The sequence below is a fragment of the Panicum virgatum genome, chromosome 9K (assembly GCF_016808335.1).
Source record: "Panicum virgatum strain AP13 chromosome 9K, P.virgatum_v5, whole genome shotgun sequence".
In the NCBI taxonomy this organism is placed as follows: domain Eukaryota; kingdom Viridiplantae; phylum Streptophyta; class Magnoliopsida; order Poales; family Poaceae; genus Panicum; species Panicum virgatum.
In genome coordinates this window covers 38845037-38852263 of record NC_053144.1, presented here as the reverse complement: position 1 = coordinate 38852263, position 7227 = coordinate 38845037, and positions in this window count along the sequence as shown.

Below are 7227 nucleotides of genomic sequence, written 5' to 3'. Positions count from 1 at the left end.
GATCTATCGTACCAACACCACGAACAGAAGTATGTGACCCGTTCCCCATCAACACGCTTGACCCTTGAACGGCTTGATAAGAAGAAAACAAAGAGATGTTAGCACACACATGAACATTAGCATCCGTATCAAACCACCAACTCGTGGATTGAAAAACTGAAAGAACAGTAGATAGACTACTGTACCCATCCTCAGTGGTGCCTAGAGTTGTCAAGTTGACATCCTTGGATACTTCTGATCCATGACTCGCCTTTGCCTTGCGATCTGCATGGTTAGGACAATCCCTTGCGAAGTGTCCCCCTTCACCGCACGTGAAGCAAGCACCTTTAGTGTTTGTGTTCTTCTTCTTCTTTAAGGTAGTAGTCTTGACAGGCTTGTGGGTTGCCTTTCTGTTCTTGCTGTGTGGGTGGTTCTTCTGCACCATGTTGGCGCTAGAGTTACCCTCGCCTCCTTTCTCAGAAGCATCCTTAGCTCGGGCTTTCTCTTCAACATCAAGAGATGCTATCAGGTTTTCAACTGATATTTCCTGTCTCTTGTGTTTCAGAATAGTGGTGAAATCCCTCCATGAGGAAGGAAACTTGGCGATTATGCACCTATCCACAAACTTGTCAGGCAAAGGACACTTCAGGAGTTCGAGCTCTTTGACAAGAACTTATATCTCATAAGCCTGTTTTACAACAGAATGGTTATTCACCATCCTGAAGTCATGAAAGCTCTCCATGGTATACAGTTCACTATCCGCATCGGTTGCATCATACTTAGCAACCAGAGCATCCCACAACTCTTTAGCATCTGTTATGTGCATGTACACATCTACCAGACGATCATGCAGAACACTTATCATGTATCCCACAAAGATGTTGTTGGCATCCGTGAACTTTCTCCTCTCCTCAGGAGAATGATCAGCTGCTGGAATACCAAGCCTCGCTTCCCATGCATGCAGCACAGTAAGCCAGAGATGGACCTTGACTTGCCATCTCTTGAAGTGCACACCGGTAAACTTGTTCGGCCTCAGTGCATCAGCAAAATCAGCCATAGTAAAATTAACAGATTGCCTATAATAAGGTTTTGGATTGTTGAATAATTAGGCAACTGCATGATTAAATTCCGAAATAAATAAATCATAACCATGACTAGATCTAACATGAACAACTCTATCATACTAGTAGCAAGACACAACCAGATCATGATCATCTCAGCAAACATGATAAAGAACTGGATTAAAGCGCAGTATATGTACTGAGTTTTAGCCTTCGGGAAGACGAACGATGCTGACGGGACGAAGACGGTCCTGCGAACGGAGTGCAGCAGACGATGTCATAGACGACGATATGCCATAGAACCAGACTTAGATGGAGGGCGAGTCGTGGCGAAGATCGTTGAGCAGTCGCGTGTTGGCATTTCTTAGCGCAATCACTAGGAATGGTTAGTTCCCAGCAACGGCGCCAAAAAATGCCGGGACAGCCGCCCCATAGTGGTGACGCCATGGGACGGCGTGCGGTATGTTTTAACGATTACAGAAGGATCCACAAGCGCACGGATATACCGTTGTAGCATTTAACCCAAAAGTATTCAGGGTATCATTATTTATATTTTTCCAAGGGATGGCTATGGTGTGTAAAGATGTTTACTAGGTACATAACCATAACAATTATGAGATAAGGTTTAAACTGCTGATCATATAGGAGTAAGTGATAATAAAGATAATCGAGGGTAATGTGATACACACAGATCAACCAACTCTCATGAATAAAGAATAAACAAATACACCTAAGGTTAGTGGGAGCATAGGCGAACAAGATCCTAGTATACTATTCATGTTAGTAGAGAAGTTATGTTAGTCAAATGCTTAGAGCTGCAGGTGCCGGGAAATTAGGGACATCGGGGAGAATGACCCGTACTGGAGAACGTCCAGTCTGTTTCATCTTTGCACGAACTCCTACACGATACCCGAACGTCGGGGAGTACGCTAACCGAGAAGCAGCTTCCCGGCGGACTGATAGGGCTGTCACCACCTGCGGTCTACCCCAGTCACACCGTGGAGCACCGTCATATCTGTGGGATCCCGCGTACCCGGGCACCATGCCCGCATACGAGGTCACTACCCTAGCGCCCCCGGGTCCCCCACCCTTCGAATGGACAGGTAAGACGCTAAGGCAAGCCCGAAAGCACAACGAACCAATATCCTTACCCAGATCATCTGGTCTAAGCAGGCAACTAATATAACTTGAATAAGGACAGAACTTGGCTAGGCAGGCTAAGAATATAGCAAGATAACCAAGAATGAGCTCTTTATGAATAACATAACAATAGTCGGAATACAAAGCCATACCAGAGGTCGAGGATTGCTCGCCGACACCGAGATGACTGGATTCGCTAAGGAATTGAAGTACTAGCCTAGCTCCACTACCCTAAGGAGTACAAGTCACGATGAGAGTGAGAGAGAGATTCTTCTCCAAGTGGTGTGTGTTGAATGTGTGGTGAGAGGCCCTTCTTATATTGCTTGAGGTCGGTTCCCGCCATCTCCCCGTATGGAAACGTGTCAAACAGCCTTCAGGAGGATCAGATCAATCTTCCCGCCAAAAAGCACCTAGACGGGACTCAGGGGGGTTCGGCCGAACCAAGGGTTCGGTGGAACCAAGGGTTCGGCTGGCCCAACCTTGCCGTCTCTGGCCACCGTCCTTCTCTGAGAGACTGCCTGTGGGCCCTGATGTCAGATAGTCGGTGCCGGGGCTTGGTTGGTCGGTTTGGTCTGTCAGGTGGGCCTCTTTTGCTCTTGCTACGCAGGACGCGATATTCTGTGACTTTGCCTGCGTATTCTTCGTGTTTTCTTCTTATTCCGGACTTGTGTCCTGAAATCAATAATTCTCCAAAACAACTATGGAGCTAGGTTAGTGACAAAAATATGCGAGTAAGAGGCATTGTTTCCCTTCTCTTGTGAGTATAGTTGACGATCATATTTTGCACTTAACGACCGTCAACATCGCGCCGGGCACTTCCCAAAAATCTTATTCACCCTCTCCCGGTGCAAGATCACAAGAGCGAAAGATTCCGGAGACCTGCTCTTCCATTCATCGGTGCACGCCGAAGCTCGGGATGAAATAGGCTACGTTGGCGGCGCAACAGCAAGAATGAGGCAAAACTCTAGCTTGAATTGATAATTCTTTGGTACAGCCTATGGGTTAGATATATAGGAAAGCCATATGATCTCCTCAACTTCCACAAGCAATGTGGGATTAAAGATTTGCACCACATGGGCCTTTGAGATTTATTTGGAATAATTGAAATACTTAATGGGCCAAGCCCAAATTCCAACAACAACAGCATCAATGACAAGAAGATGGACAAGGACGAGTGTAGAATCGAGGATACCGACAAGAGGGGATGAATAGGTGGATTTAACTAAAAACGCAAACACTAGAGAAATTTAATTAGTAACACAAGAGATCTCCTATGTCTAGCAAAACCTATCACTAGTGAGGTTTGCAACCTAGGGTGATAAAAGGCAAAACAACGAAAGTAAACTGCAAGAATTGGAATGAGCAAAGAAATAACCGGACATGAGATACGATTTTTTCCATGGTTTCGATGACTTTCTAGTCATCCCTAACCCACATTGAGGTGGATATAAAGAATCAACTGCTCCTCTATCAAGAAGACTTCTCTTGATCTTGAGCGGCTTGAATCAATTAACCTCTCTAAACCTCAATTCCTCTAGAATTGCCCTTCACCATTTCGGCGAGGTGAGCACAACAACCTTTCACAACCAACTCGGGGCACCTCCACAACCTTCTTGAAGGGCTCCGAATTCACCTTCTCCAAGCCATCTAGGGAGCATAGATTCCCAAGAGTAACGGGTGGATGAGGCTTGCTAGAAGATTCCCTAGTGACACAAAGCTCAAACTTATATGCAATGCATACTAGAATGCTCTCACACACATAAGGATGCAATCTCTAAGCAAAGAGTGAGTGAGAGAGGGAGACAGAGAGAGAGAGAGAGAGAGAGAGGGAGAGAGAGAAAGGAGGAGGAGGAGGAGGGGGGCTTGCTCAAATGTGTCAAAAAAGCTTTCAAATGGGGACCTCAACCACGGCCGAGCTTGAGATATATATAGCCCCCCTCTCCAAATCTATCTGTTACCCTCAAATCTCGTGAAAACATATATATAACTTTCGCAGACTGTCCGCCTCGTAGAAACTGGACAACCCGCCATTCAATACCAATGGCTATGAGTGCAATGATTGCGTGTCAGACTTGATCGTTAGAGCCCTTTGTGATAATGGAACCAACCAGCAAAAAGCATTAACGATGCAAAATGCACCATTGCAGTACAATAGAGTTGTAGTTCACTAGTTATTCCGGATGCTCGCCAAATCTGAAAAAACCTAGAGGTTATTTGGATTCCTCGAAAACCCCCGCCTACATCACCATTCAAAATTTCTTGCCCTACTATTGGCCAAACTTCCTAAGCATTGGGTCCAATGTGAGTAGGATCGCTTAGCCATGCTTCATAATTGGAAAAACAGACTGTACGCGCCACAGGGGTGGACCGTCCATAGTACAAAACCCCGAGCACTCAAACACAGACATCATCTCTGACTAAATTTAAGATGATCAGCAGACCACCTGAACCATCCATGGTTCTATCCAACACCTTAAATTAGTCGGCAGACCGTCCGCCCCATAGGAACGGACCTTCCGCCGTTCAACTTTCAGCTCCCACTAGAAAACAAAAATTTCTATCTAGATTTTTTTAAGAGGTGGCGGACAGTCCGGCGACTATCCGCACCTATTCAATCGTCTCACTTTTGAACACAAGTTAGCCATTGTTCAAACAAGGAATCCGAAGTGGCTGGAGAATTTCAAGGAGATGTAGCAGGTGGCAATTGATCTGCTGTATAAGGACATTTTGAAGCATTGGACAGCATTGCGTTTTAACCTCCAATTGCTGATACAGAAATCTCGCCATGGGTGGTCCGACACTAGCTTCAATGACCTGTTACGTATGCTTGCCGACGCATACCTAGAAGATGATCCTGCCAGTGTCGATGAAACATAAAACATTTCATGCGTGCAGCAACCACTGTATTCTGTATTAGGGCAAGTATGAGAACTTGTAGAGCTGTCCGCCTATGACGCGAGTCCATACAAGAGGAATCCCAGTTGTCACACCAACAAAGATGACGAGGGACCCAAGAGTAGGCAGAAGAAGAAGAAGACAGCCAAGCCGATCCCAGTTTCGGAGGATGAGGAAGAAGAGGGCTGCATGCAGAGAAGAAGTCTGTCAGTATGGTACCTGCCCGTGATCGATCGCTTGCGTGCGATATTCAAAAACACAGATGATGGCAATCTAATGTCGTGGCATGCATCGGCAGAACACATCAAGGGCAATGGGAAGCTACGACATCCCTCTGATGGAAAGCAGTGGAAGAACTTCAATGCCAAGATTGCGAAGGAGTTTGAATACTGTCTGCGATAGTAAGTGACGACATATTCTTTTATTATGCACCTAAAATATATATCAAATTTGTTATTGACACTAGTGGTTGTCATACAACGCTTACAAGAAATACATGGAAGACCCCCGATTGCTATCATCGGAGATCCGAGAGCAAGAAGCGGAAGCATGGCACAAAATTGCGCCTGAGGCGAGAATTCTCGGTACGTATGAAGAATAGTATGTGCTACTACATCATGCATGCAATCTATGTGTCCTAATGACTATGTCTTACATGAATGCAGTGCGCGAAGCAACTTGAAGGGCACTCTTGTGTGGATACTATACTTGTTGGTACCTTAGGTCTTATGGAAGTTACCATCGAAGCTGGCCCGCGACAGTTTAAAAAATCTATAGGATGGTGGCGAAGTCAAGGGTGGACATCACTCAAATAGTATCTGACATTTGTAAGATTGCCACCGATGAATGCTGTCATATTAAGGGGAAATTCTTCAATGCCGAGAGCGAGCAAGCAACGGATGACAAGTTTGTGAAGCTACACAATTGGAGAACTGACTTCAACATAAACGACTACATGTTGCCGGACCTCTTAGAGTAGGTGCTTACTGAACATTTGATGTGATTTTGTGAACTCAATGTGTGATGACATGCATGAATGCAATTAATATTCACTCACTGTGTGACATGAATGGATGTAATATATGTTTTTATCCTTCGTACACGTGTTTTCTGATTTGTTTGTGCTTTCAAATTCGTTTTCAGAGTCAAATTCGAAATGAAATACACTTTTTTTATTTTGGAAATACTTAACTGAGGCGGGCATATAAAGAAGGACCGCCTCGGTTAATTCTAATAACCGAGGTGGTTATGCTACAAGCAACCGCCTCAGTTAAACGATTAACCGTGGCCTTACGTCCGAGGCGGTTGCCATGCCCGCCTCGGTTAAGCTATTTTGCTCACCTTAGTTAAAAATTATGTAGTAGTGCTTGATCTTCTCCGCTTCCCTGTCCCAGTCCCTCCTAATTGCAGCACCGCACCGTGCATCCCCATGAATCGCGGAGGAGTCGGCGAGAGTGCTTAGCATCGACAAGAAGCTGGTGATTGAGACAATGCCGCTGTGCCACAGCCTGCGGGTCTACAGGGTCGATGGGCTACGGCCGTCCACGTGGTACCAAGTCAAGATCTTCTACCTAGCCTCCGTACGATATGTGCCCTTCACGTCAGAGAGACAAAATTGCAGCATCGTGTCCATAACCGCTGTGTTTGTGCCTGTAGGTAGATACCGTCCAACTTTTCCACGGCTTGTGGACGATCCTGAAACTACGGAGTGGAGAAGTAGGAAAAGGAGGCTGCTCAACACAGAGAAGATAATTTTCAAGGCTGAGGGTATAGTAACCCGGTTCGTGTTGATCAGTCATCAAACGATGAGCTTAATTTGTTTCTCTCCTATGTTTTCATATGGTAGGCCAATGTGATAGAGATGGAACTCACGCTCATTGGTATGGCATTAGTGTTTCACTGTAAATTGTTAGATTTATGGGCTTGGCCCATATAAATAATTCTAATAAATCTCAAAGACCCATTAGCGCTAAGAGGAGGTACACCATCTATTAGTCCTGTATTGCTAATGGACGAGGGTGTAGGGGGTTTGTCTCCCAATAAATACGGACCACCTCTCTCATGAAAAAAGCGCACCATAGATCGCTATATGTGGAATCCCCTGGATATGGGAATTCATAAGAAAATCTAATCTGAGTTAGGGTTTTGCCTT